At 49.7% G+C, this 16,171-nt stretch overlaps 1 pseudogene; it reads left to right on the forward strand.

Moving 5' to 3' along the window:
• Positions 1-7,425: 7,425 nt before the first annotated feature.
• Positions 7,426-8,421, forward strand: LOC123063731 (soluble inorganic pyrophosphatase 4-like; annotated as a pseudogene).
• The last annotated feature ends 7,750 nt before the right edge of the window (positions 8,422-16,171 follow it).

Raw genomic sequence — 16,171 nt, forward strand, 5'->3', positions numbered from 1 at the left:
ACCGCCACTGCCCCGACGCTGTGGTTTTCGTGAAGATTGTTGAGGAGGCTAGGCTACGGTGCAGTGATGGCAGTGGCGGATCCATGCTGATGGCCTCGTGAACAGACCACTTGATCCTCTGATTAGCACCCCCTAGGTGTTGTTATCTTTCATTGTTGTCTACTTTGTCCTGCTCTTGTACCGAATTATGACCTTTTTTATCTTCAACTGAGTCATTCATGGATGAAGTAGAGTGTGTGTTTTTGTTGGAATGATGCCTCGCCAAGTTGCTGAGTCACGCACCACTAACGTCGGACGTGGATCAAACTGGCTATTAAAGTTTTATTCTTTCTTGCCAACACACATGATATGTATGTGCAGACGGAACATGTAACCTTTCTGCACATGCCTACACTTTAATTTATGATAGAAATGAGCGCGTGTTTGTTTGTCGCGAGGTCAGAGATGGTGACGAATTTTGATGCAGTATATATAATTCCTTGCTTGGTGTTGTTGGTTGAGTTGCATGCTGCACCCTGGGGAGGGGGGGAAGAGGTAGATGCTAAGTCATCAAGATACATATGTCTTGTGCGTGCACTTACTAATGTGGCATATGCGCAGGAATCATTCGGTTCGGTTCGATTCAACTGATACATTTTTTTTTTTAGAAAAGGAGGATGACCCCCGGCCTCTGCATCTGGAAGATGCATACGGCCACTTTATTGATTATTCCCGAGGACCTTACAAAGTGTTACAACAATAAGCCTGAATCCACCAACTAGGCAACATATGCCGCTACTCCTATCCATATGATGAAGGGGTGCTAGCTGGGCCCCTACCCAGACCACTCACCTAAACCTAACATCGAAAGCCGGAATCCCCAGCCTAGCCACATACCGGGTCTGGGGTATAAACCGGTCTGACGCACTCACAAGTGTCGTCTCCACCATCTTCCACTGGACCATCTCCAAGCAAATTGAGGTGCCATCCTTGGCAGGCCCTCCGCCATCAACGCCACCATGACGCCAAATGACGACCACCACCTACGGTAGAACATCACCAAGCAGATGGATCGCTACCACAGGATGAAGATCAGCGGTAGAATAGATAAATCTCCGCACACATTGCCGCCGCCAAACACCTCACACGCACCACGAAGCGCCCACCGTGCTTCCGGGGACCCCAGGCGACGCCTTCAAGAAGGAACGCGACGAAGGGACGACGCCGTCGCCCGCAAGGGGAACTAGAGCTTACGCCCAAATGGAAAGCACAGTGAGAGACGGGATAGGACCTCGACAAGGCCTCCAAGAAGGGAATCGACGCCCACAAGGCGCCGCCATTGTCGTGGCCTCCGCCGACGGCCAAGGGTTTCCCCCGATCCCGCCCCCCTCCCAACCACCCGGCCAAAGACAGGCCAGGGGAGCGCCCGCAGCCGGAGAAGGCGTCGGACTTCATCGTAGCAGGCACGCCGGGTAACGGGGCACCCCGACCCACCGTAGTAGTCGTCCACCGAGACCTCGCCGCCCGCACAGCCGAAGTCACGGACCACCAGCTCCCACGGCCGTCGCCCGTCGAGAGGCCACGCCGTCCACGCCGTCCGAGGCCGCCGCCCCGGCATCCACCCACCGCGCACATCCCATCAAGACACGGAGAACGACCCACATCGCCGCCACCAGGGAGACCACGCCCTGAGCACCCAAGCCGGGCGACGAAGCAGGGCCGCGCCGGCCAGATCCGGGCGGATCCGGCGATCCTCGGCCCACCAGCCGCCAGAGAGGAGCCAGCCCCGATCCAGGGCCGATCCAGGGCGTGCGGCGGCGTCTGATGCGGGGAAGGGGTGTCTCCACGTCGAGGCGGGTGCGCGGGGAAGCCCCGCCGCCGCCTACTGCCGCGCGGGCGGCTGCCGGCGGCGGCGGGGGAGGAGGAGGGGAGGCGGGGGAGACCTGGGGCGGCTAGGGTTTTCGCCCCCGAGTCGCCCGGAGCGGACGACGCGGGGGAACTGATACATGTATATAAGTGGCATATTTCTTGTGCTTATAAACAATCTGATTCGGTGCGTGCGTCTTAATATATGACTAGTTGTGAGCACTAAGCTAAGCATCTCTTCTATTTTCTTCTTTTTTTAACTAGTTGTGTTTACCGGCAGGGCAAGCAAAGCCGATCAAAGGCCGTTAATTGGGCTGAATTTACTTCTTCTTTTTTTGTTGCGCCGGCCAAAGTCTCACGAGGAGCACGCGCGTGCCTGTGGTGTGTCCGTGCCAACGGCTTACTGCATTTTCGATGATCCATAACCATGTCTCCTGCGTGCCTGCACCGACGTAGGGTAGGATGGATGCTGCAGTATTTTGCACCAAGAAACACCGCTGCTCAAAGAGAAATTAATGTAAGATATACTAACCTAAAATGCCTTGCATTTGTTTACAGAGGAGGGAGTATTTTATTTATTTTTTAGTTTTTGAAAATGTATTTAGTTGAATTCGCATCGAGTGTTCAGTTTAGGTCGTTTGGCTGAACCGAAATCTTGTGTTTGTGTTTTGCTATCAATCTATCTAGTAGTAAAAGACAAACAAAAGGTTAGCTAGTCATGCGCATGCAAGCATGGTTGCAGATAGTTTGGCCGCTTGTTGCGCCGGCACACCAGACATGCAGGGAGGGCTCTCTCAACGGAGACAGCTGATCCTACGATCCAGCAGTATGAGGATTCCTTCAGTGTCGTTAAGGGATGATAACATGCAAGTTTTACACTGCCGAAAACAAGTCAGCGGCATAGGTTTCGTGGTGTAGTTGGTTATCACGTCAGTCTAACACACTGAAGGTGTCCCGTTCGACGCCATCAAGTTATTTTCTGTTTTTTTTCTCCGTTATAGACATTTGAGCAGGTAGAATAAAACCTGTATATTATTGTCCCATAACGACGTGAAGAAAACAAGTACGTACTATATAAGAAGATCACGGGAGCCTGTTTTGGTCCTTACATATGCTGATCTTATGATTCCTCATACTACTGGATCGTATGGAGTGGTGGGTGTACTGCTTTTCGAATCGAATACAGGTGGTTTTGATTTATCTTATTTCTCGCGAGTTGACCGGGTCGGGTGGAAAACAAACATTGGTTCAACGTATGTTTTATCATTGCATGCATCATTCAGTTGAGATTAAGGAAGGCCACCGAACGACATGCAACAGACTCTGCCATGGATTAGGAGCATCAGTGCATTACTCTTAAGCAGAATTATTGGTCCCTAGGGCAGCAGTTTGACATGAGATGAAACTCTTTATTATTATTATTATTATTATTATTATTATTATTATTATTATTATTATTGAAGAACCTCATAGCGAGGGCAGAGTGTTCCTGCAGTTCATGAGATGAGAATCATGGGACTCTAGCTAGCTAACGGTTGAATGGCGTGAACATGCAGAAACAGTCTCCACTAGCGCGGGTGGCTTGTGTATGTGGCGCATGTTTACCGGCTGGGCAAAAGCAAGCCAAATGAAAGGTTTTACTAGTATTGATAATTAAAGTGTGCCTAAAGTGCTCGATTTATGGAGATGTCCATCCCTATAACATACTAACAACTTTTGGCTTAACAAACTTGGAAGCGGCAGGTTGCCTGTCACTTCATGTAGTACATCAATTGCTTAGGATTCGGTTTAATTGATAATTAAAAAGATCATGTAGTACCAGTACGTAGGTTCGAGCTGGAGGCGAGATATTTTGCTGGATATATACCCCGGGCGCTCGTATGTTGTGTCGACACTCGCAGACACAGCTCTCTTAACAACAGAATACAGCTATGTAGGAGCACAGTACGAATCTACCCACAACGAAAAGGGATTTCATTGAATCATATACTATATGTTTTAATAATTTACTTGAGCGGCATATACGAATATATCATCCGATTTGATTGGTACGTCTGCACATAATTATATACGTATAAGTGAGGTGGGAGTGAGCTAGCTGTGGATGCTAAGCTAAGCATCTACTATTCTATTGTATTCCATTCTTGCCTAAGGAAGGAACAAACAAACAGGCAGGGAAAAGAAAGAAAGACAGAAGGCAGCATGCATGCAGGAGGAAGATCCGAATGGGGATCGATGCCACCGGTAGAATAATATTGGAGCTGGAGCGTGTCGGTGTCGTCCGTTGAGCCAGCAATTCTGTATTACAGTGCTCAACAGAAAACAAGTTTGCAGAAGCAACTAGTATAGTAGATAGGATGGGGAGGGAGAGACATAGGTAAAAAAAGGTTGCCACAACCGCAAAAAAAGAGTGTTTGACGGCTTTGTGAAGTGGGAGGATGAGTGGCGTACGAACCACAGTAAAACAAATGTGAGCAATACATACAGAAAACCACGTCAACATACGTACTGCGAACGCAGGTGCACACGAAGTCACTTTTCTTGATCGAGTCTCCTCGCCTCTCCTCTCCTCTCCAAGGTAGGGGCGTGTGTCGGCGTTGACGTGGCCTCGACATCACGGTAACATGCGGCTGCCTCACCCCACGTGGAGGCACGTCATGGTCAGATTGAGTAGTAGTAATCCACGCCGGCCCGGCATCATATCACGCAGCAAAGGCCAAGTCAGCATCACACCGTCTCATCATCATCATCTTCTTCTTCGGTCCTGCACCGGCAGCCCGCAGGCAGTGGAGCAGCGTCTCCTCTCTTCTCCACCACTACACCGTCTCATCATTATCATCATCTTCTTCGGCCCTGCACCGGCAGCCCGCAGGCAGTGGAGGCAGCGTCTCCTCTCTTCTCCACCACCACACCGTCTCATCATCATCATCATCTTCTTCTTCGGCCCTGCACCGGCAGCCCGCAGGCAGTGAAGGCAGCGTCTCCTCTCTTCTCCACCACCACACCGTCTCATCATCATCATCCTCTTCTTCGGTCCTGCACCGGCAGCCCGCAGGCAGTGGAGGCAGCGTCTCCTCTCTTCTCCACCACCACACCGTCTCATCATCACCATCTTCTTCTTCGGCCCTGCACCGGCAGCCCGCAGGCAGTGGAGGCAGCGTCTCCTCTCTTCTCCACCACTACACCGTCTCATCATCATCATCTTCTTCTTCGGCCCTGCACCGGCAGCCCGCAGGCAGTGGAGGCAGCGTCTCCTCTCTTCTCCACCACCACACCGTCTCATCATCATCATCATCTTCTTCTTCGGCCCTGCACCGGCAGCCCGCAGGCAGTGGAGGCAGCGTCTCCTCTCTTCTCCACCACCACACCGTCTCATCATCATCATCTTCTTCTTCGGCCCTGCACCGGCAGTCCGCAGGCAGTGGAGGCAGCGTCTCCTCTCTTCTCCACCACCACACCGTCTCATCATCATCATCATCATCTTCTTCTTCGGCCCTGCATCGGCAGCCCGCAGGCAGTGGAGGCAGCGTCTCCTCTCTTCTCCACCACCACACCGTCTCATCATCATCATCCTCTTCTTCGGTCCTGCACCGGCAGCCCGCAGGCAGTGGAGGCAGCGTCTCCTCTCTTCTCCACCACTACACCGTCTCATCATCATCATCTTCTTCTTCGGCCCTGCACCGGCAGCCCGCAGGCAGTGGAGGCAGCGTCTCCTCTCTTCTCCACCACCACACCGTCTCATCATCATCATCATCTTCTTCTTCGGCCCTGCACCGGCAGCCCGCAGGCAGTGGAGGCAGCGTCTCCTCTCTTCTCCACCACCACACCGTCTCATCATCATCATCTTCTTCGGCCCTGCACCGGCAGCCCGCAGGCAGTGGAGGCAACGTCTCCTCTCTTCTCCACCACCACACCGTCTCATCATCATCTTCTTCTTCTTCGACCCTGCACCGGCAGCCCGCAGGCAGTGGAGGCAGCGTCTCCTCTCTTCTCCACCACCACACCGTCTCATCATCACCATCTTCTTCTTCGGTCCTGCACCGGCAGCCCGCAGGCAGTGGAGGCAGCGTCTCCTCTCTTCTCCACCACTACACCGTCTCATTATCACCATCTTCTTCTTCGGCCCTGCACCGGCAGCCCGCAGGCAGTGGAGGCAGCGTCTCCTCTCTTCTCCACCACCACACCGTCTCATCATCATCATCATCTTCTTCTTCGGCCCTGCATCGGCAGCCCGCAGGCAGTGGAGGCAGCGTCTCCTCTCTTCTCCACCACCACACCGTCTCATCATCATCATCCTCTTCTTCGGTCCTGCACCGGCAGCCCGCAGGCAGTGGAGGCAGCGTCTCCTCTCTTCTCCACCACTACACCGTCTCATCATCATCATCTTCTTCTTCGTCCCTGCACCGGCAGCCCGCAGGCAGTGGAGGCAGCGTCTCCTCTCTTCTCCACCACCACACCGTCTCATCATCATCATCTTCTTCGGCCCTGCACCGGCAGCCCGCAGGCAGTGGAGGCAGCGTCTCCTCTCTTCTGCACCACCACACCGTCTCATCATCATCATCTTCTTCTTCGACCCTGCACCGGCAGCCCGCAGGCAGTGGAGGCAGCGTCTCCTCTCTTCTCCACCACCACACCGTCTCATCATCACCATCTTCTTCTTCGGCCCTGCACCGGCAGCCCGCAGGCAGTGGAGGCAGCGTCTCCTCTCTTCTCCACCACCACACCGTCTCATCATCACCATCTTCTTCTTCGGCCCTGCACCGGCAGCCCGCAGGCAGTGGAGGCAGCGTCTCCTCTCTTCTCCACCACCACACTGTCTCATCATCATCATCTTCTTCTTCGACCCTGCACCGGCAGCCCGCAGGCAGTGGAGGCAGCGTCTCCTCTCTTCTCCACCACCACACCGTCTCATCATCACCATCTTCTTCTTCGGCCCTGCACCGGCAGCCCGCAGGCAGTGGAGGCAGCGTCTCCTCTCTTCTCCATCACCACACCGTCTCATCATCACCATCTTCTTCTTCGGCCCTGCACCGGCAGCCCGCAGGCAGTGGAGGCAGCGTCTCCTCTCTTCTCCACCACCACACCGTCTCATCATCATCATCATCTTCTTATTCGGCCCTGCACCGGCAGCCCGCAGGCAGTGGAGGCAGCGTCTCCTCTCTTCTCCACCACCACACCGTCTCATCATCATCATCTTCTTCTTCGGCCCTGCACCGGCAGCCCGCAGGCAGTGGAGGCAGCGTCTCCTCTCTTCTCCACCACCACACCGTCTCATCATCATCATCATCTTCTTCTTCGGCCCTGCACCGGCAGCCCGCAGGCAGTGGAGGCAGCGTCTCCTCTCTTCTCCATCACCACACCGTCTCATCATGATCATCTTCTTCTTCTTCGGCCCTGCACCGGCAGCCCGCAGGCAGTGGAGGCAGCGTCTCCTCTCTTCTCCACTACCACACCGTCTCATCATCATCATCTTCTTCTTCGGCCCTGCACCGGCAGCCCGCAGGCAGTGGTGGCAGCGTCTCCTATCTTCTCCACCGCCCGCTAGGCACACTTCGCTTTGCCGCAACAGCCATCCCATCCATGGCCCCCTCCCAAGAAGTCGCGCCCCCTGCCGCCGCCATCACCAAGGACCCATCCACCAACGGCAACGGCACAGCCGCAACAGCCCCCAAGACCAAGACGTCGGCGCTGAACGAGCGGATCCTCTCCTCCATCACCCGCCGCTCCGTCGCCGCCCACCCGTGGCACGACCTGGAGATCGGCCCCGACGCGCCCACAATCTTCAACTGCGTGATCGAGATCCCCAAGGGGAGCAAGGTCAAGTAAGAGCTGGACAAGAAGACGGGGCTCATCAAGGTGGACCGCATGCTCTACTCCTCCGTCGTCTACTTGCACAACTACGGCTTCATCCCGCGCACCCTCTGCGACGACTCCGACCCCATCGACGTCCTCGTCATCATGCAGGAGCCCGTCGTCCCGGGGTGCTTCCTCCGCGCCAAGGCCATCGGACTCATGCCCATGATCGACCAGGGCGAGGCCGACGACAAGATCATCGCCGTCTGCGCCGACGACCCCGAGTACCGCCACTTCAACGACATCAAGGAGTTGCCTCCCCACCGGCTCGCCAAAATCAGGCGATTCTTCGAAGACTGTAAGTCATTCATACTCCTGATCAGATCAGGTTAATTCGTCACAAGAGAATGTGTTTTCTTTTGTTTCTGAATGTGTTTCTTTGATTGATTGATTGGGGGATTCAGACAAGAAGAACGAGAACAAGGAGGTGGCCGTCAACGACTTCCTGCCGTCAGAGGTCGCCTACGAGGCCATCCAGCACTCCATGTCAGTTCTCTCCTTCCTCCTCCACTACCAACATATGTGTTATTCACCACATGAGCAATTAGGAACGAATTGTTTGAGTCATATGCAAATGCAATTGAGCTGATGTTGGGTCGTTTTCCTTTGTAGGGATCTTTATGCTACTTACATTGTCGAGGGCCTGAGAAGATAGGAGGAGGATGCTGCCTAATGGATGGTGATCTGGTGATGCTTGCCACCTGCTGCAGGAATCCATGTTGGCGAAAAAATTATGCATGTACATTACATTCTTGTTTTGTGTTACATCCATACCTACATATATATGATAGTATATGATCGAGCTACAGTCGTCTTAAGCCTTGATTAAGGCAGTAGTAGTGGCGAGGTGATAAAAGGAAGCCATGGAGCAATGGAGGATTGTGGGAGCTGCATGCTTAGAGTACCCTTTTGGGCATGTACCGTGAGATATCAACTTGATACTCCATGATTTTCTTTGTTGTTTTTCTCCATCACTCACTGTTCACTTGATCAAACATCTTTGTCGCTCTCTCCTGCTAAGCCAATGAAAAACAAGCAATTGCTGGCTACTTAAAAAAAGCCATTCTTTTTCCAACTACCTTATGTAATATGATTTCTAATTGAAAGATCTGATACTTTGAAGAAAATAATCAACAAAAGCGAGTCCTCTTCATGACAAAGATAGCTTGAAAGGAACTACTAGAAGTCTTGCAGCAACGGATCACAAAGATTATTATTTATCGAATTGGCCGGATTCCTACATTCATTATGAAAAAAAAAGTTGCTCGATTAATTAGAAAAAAACCGAGCGAAAACCGGATTGCCCAGTTATTAATGATAACTGGCTGAAACCATCACAACTGTTGAGCGGCACACACAGATACCCATGCACACCCATCCAAAGAGAGTCTCGCCGAGACAGCACACAGGCGGCATCGTGTCATCACTTCTGCCCTAGAGGCATCATCGTCATCCCTAAACCCTGAGCAAATGACACCGACTTCAACGTAGGCAATCGTTGTCTCAATCCACACTACAAAGGACATGTGGAGTTGTATGAATATCTGCGCCAAAACTCAACCACCCACGACCAAACAACACAACTCCAACTCTAACGGAGAGCTACAAAGGACAAAACCAGGCACAACTAGCTCTACGGAAGATCGTCAAACATGCCACCAACAACCAGTCATCTTACACCACAAGGCCGCGCCGTTGCAACTTCGACTTCACATCAACAAACAAACTAAGGCAAACCCGTGGACACACCGGAGAAGAGCCAACTATCTCAACCATTGTTATACTGGTATAGATATAGATATAGAAAGTTTGTCATATGCATGCAAGCATAATTGGAGATATTTTTCTCCATCGATCCCGACCACTTCTTGTGTCGACAGACAGAGGTCTCTCTCAACGGAGACAGCTAGTAATATGATCCAGCAGTATGAGGAATCATATACTACAGATCCCGTCAGTGTCGTTAAAGGATAATAATAAAGAAGATCTGAAGTGATGAAAACAAGATGTGATAAAGGTTTCACGCAGTGTCGGGTCCACGATTGTGGCACCTGGGCAAGACGAAGAGGGCCTACAGTGTCGGGTCCACGCAGCAACCTCTTCCTCGCGGCGGCCAGCTGGTCAACACGTCGCGTCACCGGCCGGCGAGACGTGGGCTGGCAGCCGGCGCCGGTGCTGTCTCCAGTGTCCGATTCGCGCCGTCCTCTAACAACATCATAGTTTCCTCCCGCGACTCTGAGATGTCTCACCCATTGTAATCTCTGGCTCCTGGCTTCCAAAATTGATGCATTTATTTGAGGTGAAATTAGGGTAGTTTATCTTTACAGAGGAGAGGCCTAACAGGCTTTCGTGTGGAATTTTGTTCTGCAGGGGCTGCGGGTGTACGATGCAGACAAATCAATACTAGACTGGAGGTGGATTCTGAAGCAGCACTGCTACTTCAAGGATGAGTTTGTGGCACTCGCTGGCAGTTCAGAGGGATCTATAATAAGGTGTCAATAAAATTAGTTGCAACACTCCACGAAATTCACGTTCCTAAGCATTACCGAAACAGAAACAGAAACATCTATAGTTTTGTGGTGCCTAGGCTTTTACTATTGGAAGCAGGGTACTCCATGTGGTTCTTTTCCCTCATCTATGCTTTATTGATCTATAAAATGGTGTTGGTTCTCCATTTCCCAAGCTGGTGCTTTTCCCTGCATCATTCCTACAGTCACCACTTCTATCATGGAAATGATTTGTAGTTCTCATGCTTTTTATATACTTGTGTAATTCATCTTTTTAGTAACCAGGATCAAAATGCATTGTCAATCAAGCTTGCAGATGGCGAGGTCTTCGTCGTCACTCGCCTCATCGCAGGAAATGACAAGATGACCACCATAACAACCAACTGAGTTCCGCCGTCAGCAAACATACATGAGGGAGACATTCTACTTCAGACTCAAGGTGTACCGTCGACTATCGCCTATAAATATAATCCATGTATCATGCTCATGTATATTGGACCTTCTACCTTTGTCCCTTGCCTTACTTTTGGAACCACCTGAACTATCTGTAATGTATCATCTAGATATCAATGTGCTACCTATGTGTTTGTATGTTTTTATCACTATGATTAATATTCTTTCTTCCCCTGTCACTTCTCTTATACTCATGTGCATTGCAGCCGATACATTCCAATTTGTTGTTGATGCCTGCATGAAGCCAATCATTACTGTCATGCAGATGCGTTACTCCCTCCGTTCCTAAATGTAAGTCTTTTTAGAGATTCCAATTAGAGATTACATACGGATGTATATAGACATATTTTAGAGTGTTGATTCACTCATTTTGCTCCGCATGTAGTCACTTATTGAAATCTCTAAAAAGACTTATACTCCCTCCGTAAACTAATATAAGAGTGTTTAGATCACTATTTTAGTAATATAAACGCTCTTATATTAGTTTACAGAGGGAGTAACAGGTATGGTGGCCTACCTAGTGGCGCACCATAACGCCTCAGGAGGCGCCACGAGGTGACGCCCCAACAACTAGTTATGTATCATTAGGAGCGCGTGTGTGGCAACAATACACTGCTCCCCTGCATGCATGCACCAACTATACTAAAATGGTAGGAGTAGTATCTTTTAATTAAGCTGTGCCTAAAGTGCTCGAATTAAAGAGATGTCCATCCCAAACAAACTAACAAGACGGACAACTTTTGGCTTAAAAAACTTGGAAGCGGCAGGAATCAGTTTATTTGATAACTAAAAAGATCATGTACTGCGTCCGTTCGAGCTGGAGGCGACATATTTTGCGGGATATATATCCCGGCCGCTCGTCTGTTGTGTCGACACTCGCAGACACACCTATCTTAACAACAGATACAGCTATGTAGGAGTACAGTACGAATCTACCGACGATGGAAAAGGATCTCACTGAATCATTCAATCATATACATGTTTTAATAATTTGCTCGTGTGGCATATGCGAATATATCATCCGATTTGGTTGCTACTTCTCCATACATCATCATCTCCCCGTAACAGCCACATACATATCGATGGTTCAATTCCATCCCCCGGTCGATCGATCCTGCTGAACCGCATGCAATTGCAACTGATTAATTTAATTAGGTGACCACAAAACCGTATTTTCAAAGTTTTATCATCAAACTGAATATGCGACACAAGTTCTATGACTTCCAATAATATTACCTCAACAATATATATGCCATACAAGCGACTAGTTAACTGTTAGTTGTTGGTTGTGTTTGTCAGCGCCCGATTGAGTGCCACCAAAGCATTTATATCACGAGGAGCGCGCGCGTGTGTGTGTTGTGTGTACCATCAAAGCATAGATATTGCCTGCTTGCCAGCACTGACTATACTATAATAGTGTATTATTAGTAAAATCGTGCCTAAACTGCTTGATCGAATTAGAGAGATGTCCATCTGTAACTAAAAAAGAGTCACAACCTTTTTTGTGTAACAAACTTGGAAGCGGTAGGTCACCGGCGGTCCTTGTACTACATCAATCAATTGTTTAGGAATCAATTTTATTATACTTCCTCTATCCCATAATAAATTTTTCAACTTTGCACAAAATTATACTCTCTCCGTCTCATAATGAAGAAGTTTCTTCGTTCAATAATGTAAGACGTTTTTTGGCATTACATTAATGTCAAAAAATGTCTTACATTATGGGACGGAGTAGTACTAAAGTTGAGTCGGTTATTGTGGGATGGAGGGACTACTAATTAAAAAGCACTTTCTCAACGGAGTACAATATGAATCTACTATGTGGGCAGTTTGATGTAGCATGTGTAGCTGAAGAAAAGGAGCAGAAATGGCAGGCAGCACGTCGTGGTCTTATCGATGGATGGATGGATGGATTAAAATGGAACACGGTTAATTAGCTGGAGCACACGACAAACTGAGGACCCTTGAACAGGTCGCCGTAAGTAGTATATATTAATCCCCTTCTCCGCAATTAATTAGGTATTTTTTGTAAGCCTGAGCGGTAAGTCAATTGGTATGGATGTGTACAGATCGATCATTGGCTGTGTTCATCACAACGAAAGGAAGGGCCTGTTCGGTAGCTCGCCAGCTCCAGCTTCCGCGAATCTGCGAGCGATGCTGGCCCGAACGGCCCAGCTCCAGGAAGCTGGCTCCCTATATGGAAGCAGTATCCACGTACAAAAACTTGAAGCTGCCGTTTTGTCGATCCCAGGAATCAGGAAAGCTGAAGTTGGCCTTATTTACGTTGAGATGCCACCGCGAAGTGAACTTACCGGTTCGATAGACAAGCTCCCTTCACATGGCTGAGTGCTGCTCCTACTTGGGCCTCTATTGGGCCAGTCCAAACCTCCCACTAGGGCCGAATCCCACTGGAAATAGATGTCGGTCCATGCCTAGCGACCAGAAGCTGGAGCGGACGAGCCGAACGCATTTTTGATCGCTAGCGCTCCCATCGGAAGCTGGAAGCTGGCGGTGGAACGAGAAGTGGGATTCGAGGATTTACGGGAGCTGGGGAGCTGCCGAACAGGCCCGAAGTCTTAAAAACTAATTAAAAAGCGAACCAACCTGTGATTGCATGGTTAGAGAGACCACCAGGGTTCAAATCCTGGTGCATACAGTGGGGCTTAATCTTTCGGAGGTGCTCATAGAGATAGGGTGTGCGTGTATTAGTGACGAGTGTATGCGCATGTATATGAGCGCTTGCTTTTGTACTGTGTTAAAAAAACTAATTAAACATGCACCCATGTATGCCCTAATCATTTTTTGCAGGGTATTTATGTATTAATCATAGTCAAACGAAGCGATATGCCTAGTTTGGCAACATAGTTTTTTTAAAACCATAGTTATTGAAAACCTCAGTATTTTAACAAGTGCTGCTGCTGGTCGTGCAGCAGTAGACGGGGACAAAGAAAATACAGATGTGCGAGTGATTGGTCTTGGTGTCATTTTGGTTACCTGTTCAATTGTATCCAGCCGTGGACGTAATACGTGTCTGGCTGTGGTGTCTCTTCAGTATATGAAGGACAGACAGGCAAACAAACAAACAAACAAACAAACATAACCGAATGCAGGCGAGGGTAGAGCAGGTTCAGATTCAGTGACGGGCCGATCCTTATTACACATCTGGCAGGTGTGCGGGCAAAGTTACGACTGTCGTAGAGCATATTCAGTTAACTGATTTGCCTCCAAGTGGAACCGTTTGACCTGGAGAGACACATGGTTGATTTGCACGCAGGGAGGCTGCACCCCGGGGAGGGAGGGAGGGGGGGATCTACTGGCGAATCGTATACTAGTGTGTTTCAATAATTTATTTACTAATAAAGTGGCATATGAGAAGGGATATATCATCTGATTCGTTTGGTAGGACTGCATATTATTTATACGGGAGCTAGTTGTGGATGCTAAGCTAAGCATATGTTCTATTTTATTCTTGCACAACCAACGACCGAACCAAGAGGCAGGGAAAAGAAAGACAGACAGGCAGAGGGATCCGAATGGGGATGGATGCCACTGCCACTGGTTAGAATATGGTGCAGGAGCGTGTCGGTGCCGTCGGTGCAGTGCAAGCATATGGAGGAAATTGACTATTTATTATTAAGTTCATCGGAATTTGATTATAACTACAGAGTTCATTTTTTCTTGATAAAAAATGGCTAGGGACTAGATTGTGAGAGATGATTAGTGCTAGTGAAAAAGAAGAAGATCCTGCGTACACACGTCATATACATGTACAAGTACAAGGATGGTGATTGGCTCATAACTATCTACATTGCTACATGCCTCCATCTATACCTAGTGGTCGCAACTCATCAGGCAGCGCCACGGCTTTCTCAACTCTAGGCGACGAATTCATTATCAGGTGCCCCGGCCGCCGGCCGCCGACAAGTCAGGTCCCAGCACTTCCTAATGTTCAGCGGACATCCGGCTAGCCGCTCACAATTATTCAACGATGTTTCAATCTCTCCATTGTCAAAAGTGAAAAAAAACAATGAAAATCGTTGCACCTAAGAAAGGATCGTAACAAATCCTACAGAAAAATAGGATCACGGCATCTAGCACCGGCCACCACGCAATTTTTCCTTTCCCGCTCCACGATTCTTTTCTTCTCTTGGAGCGATCGATCATCTGTTCTGTGTGTAGCAATCGATCTGTATACGACCTGTGTACACATGTGATATTTTTCATATTCCCCTAACACTAAGCATCTCTTACGCTCTAGTCCCTGGTTAATGTTTTGTCAAGAAAAAATGAACTTTGTAGTTATAATCAAATTCCAACGAGCTTAATAATAAATAGTCAATTTCCTCAAGCATATGCGTCCTTGAACCGATGCGGGAAGACATGCAAATGCAAGCAAACAACAGCAAGGTTAATTACTACGTAGTTGGACTGAATCGTTAGAGCAACTCCAACCGAGCGACCCAAACGGATCCCCATTTTGTTCGCTTTTCATCTCTTTGAGTGGGTCACGTTTGATTTGGATTGACTAGTGCGCCCAACAAAAGGCATACCCATTTTTTGCCCATATAGCTGAAACGACTTAATAAAGCATAATTATACATAGATGACCAGTCAACACCCGGACAAATTCCACTTAAACATTAACTAAACATTAAAAAACCCTAAGCGCCCCTTGCTGTCGTTGTCGCCGCCGGTCAGGTCGATGAAGACGGGAGGCGGCCCAGCCCAACCGAACGCGGCTTGATAGGCCGCTAGGGCGGCCTTCTCCGACGTCTGCTGCGGCGACATCATTGCGGCGAGGCGCATGCGCTCCTCTTCCTCCCCCTCTTCAAGGCGGCGGTGGCGTGCGGCGTCTAGCCGGCGGTGGAGGAGGAGGGAGCCCATTGGAAGAGCTCGCGCCGGCACTGAACCTTCCCTTCCCCTTTCTGCTGAAGAAGCCCATGGCTTGCTAGGGTTTCGGGCTGGCTGGCTAGGATTTTTCGGTTGCCGACGAGGGAGCAAAGGTGGTCATATGTGGACTGGAAGTGGATGAGGTTGGCCCCGCCACACGCTTCCATTAAAAAGGACGGGCACGTGGCCCTTCCACACACCACCAAGTGGGCCCTTAGAAGGTAGCCGCGTTAATTACGACCACGTGCGGTGGTTGGCCGGCCGATATGTGGGGCCACGGTAAACACCGAGAGACGCGTGGCACGAACACAAAGTGAACCCATGTTGGATTTGAGTTGTCGTGCCGGATGACGTTTTTGTCTGCCGCGATCCGAACGGATATGACGCTACCACTACCAATTGAGTGTTGTGCGTGGCTCCTACAGTGAGTAGTTTTAGACAGAAGGAAGGATAAATATTCTGACGGACAGACGGACGGGATATCCCAGTCATCAGCATCATCGCCATCGTCGTAGTGTAGTACAACCAGCTTACACAAGCTTCTCAAGTCGGTCTTACTTCAGGGTATATCTGGCCATGGGTCGAGCCGGGCCTAAAAAAGCCCATGGCAAAAAACTGAGGCC

The sequence above is a fragment of the Triticum aestivum genome, chromosome 3A, assembly GCF_018294505.1.
Source record: "Triticum aestivum cultivar Chinese Spring chromosome 3A, IWGSC CS RefSeq v2.1, whole genome shotgun sequence".
NCBI classification, from domain to species: Eukaryota; Viridiplantae; Streptophyta; class Magnoliopsida; order Poales; family Poaceae; genus Triticum; species Triticum aestivum.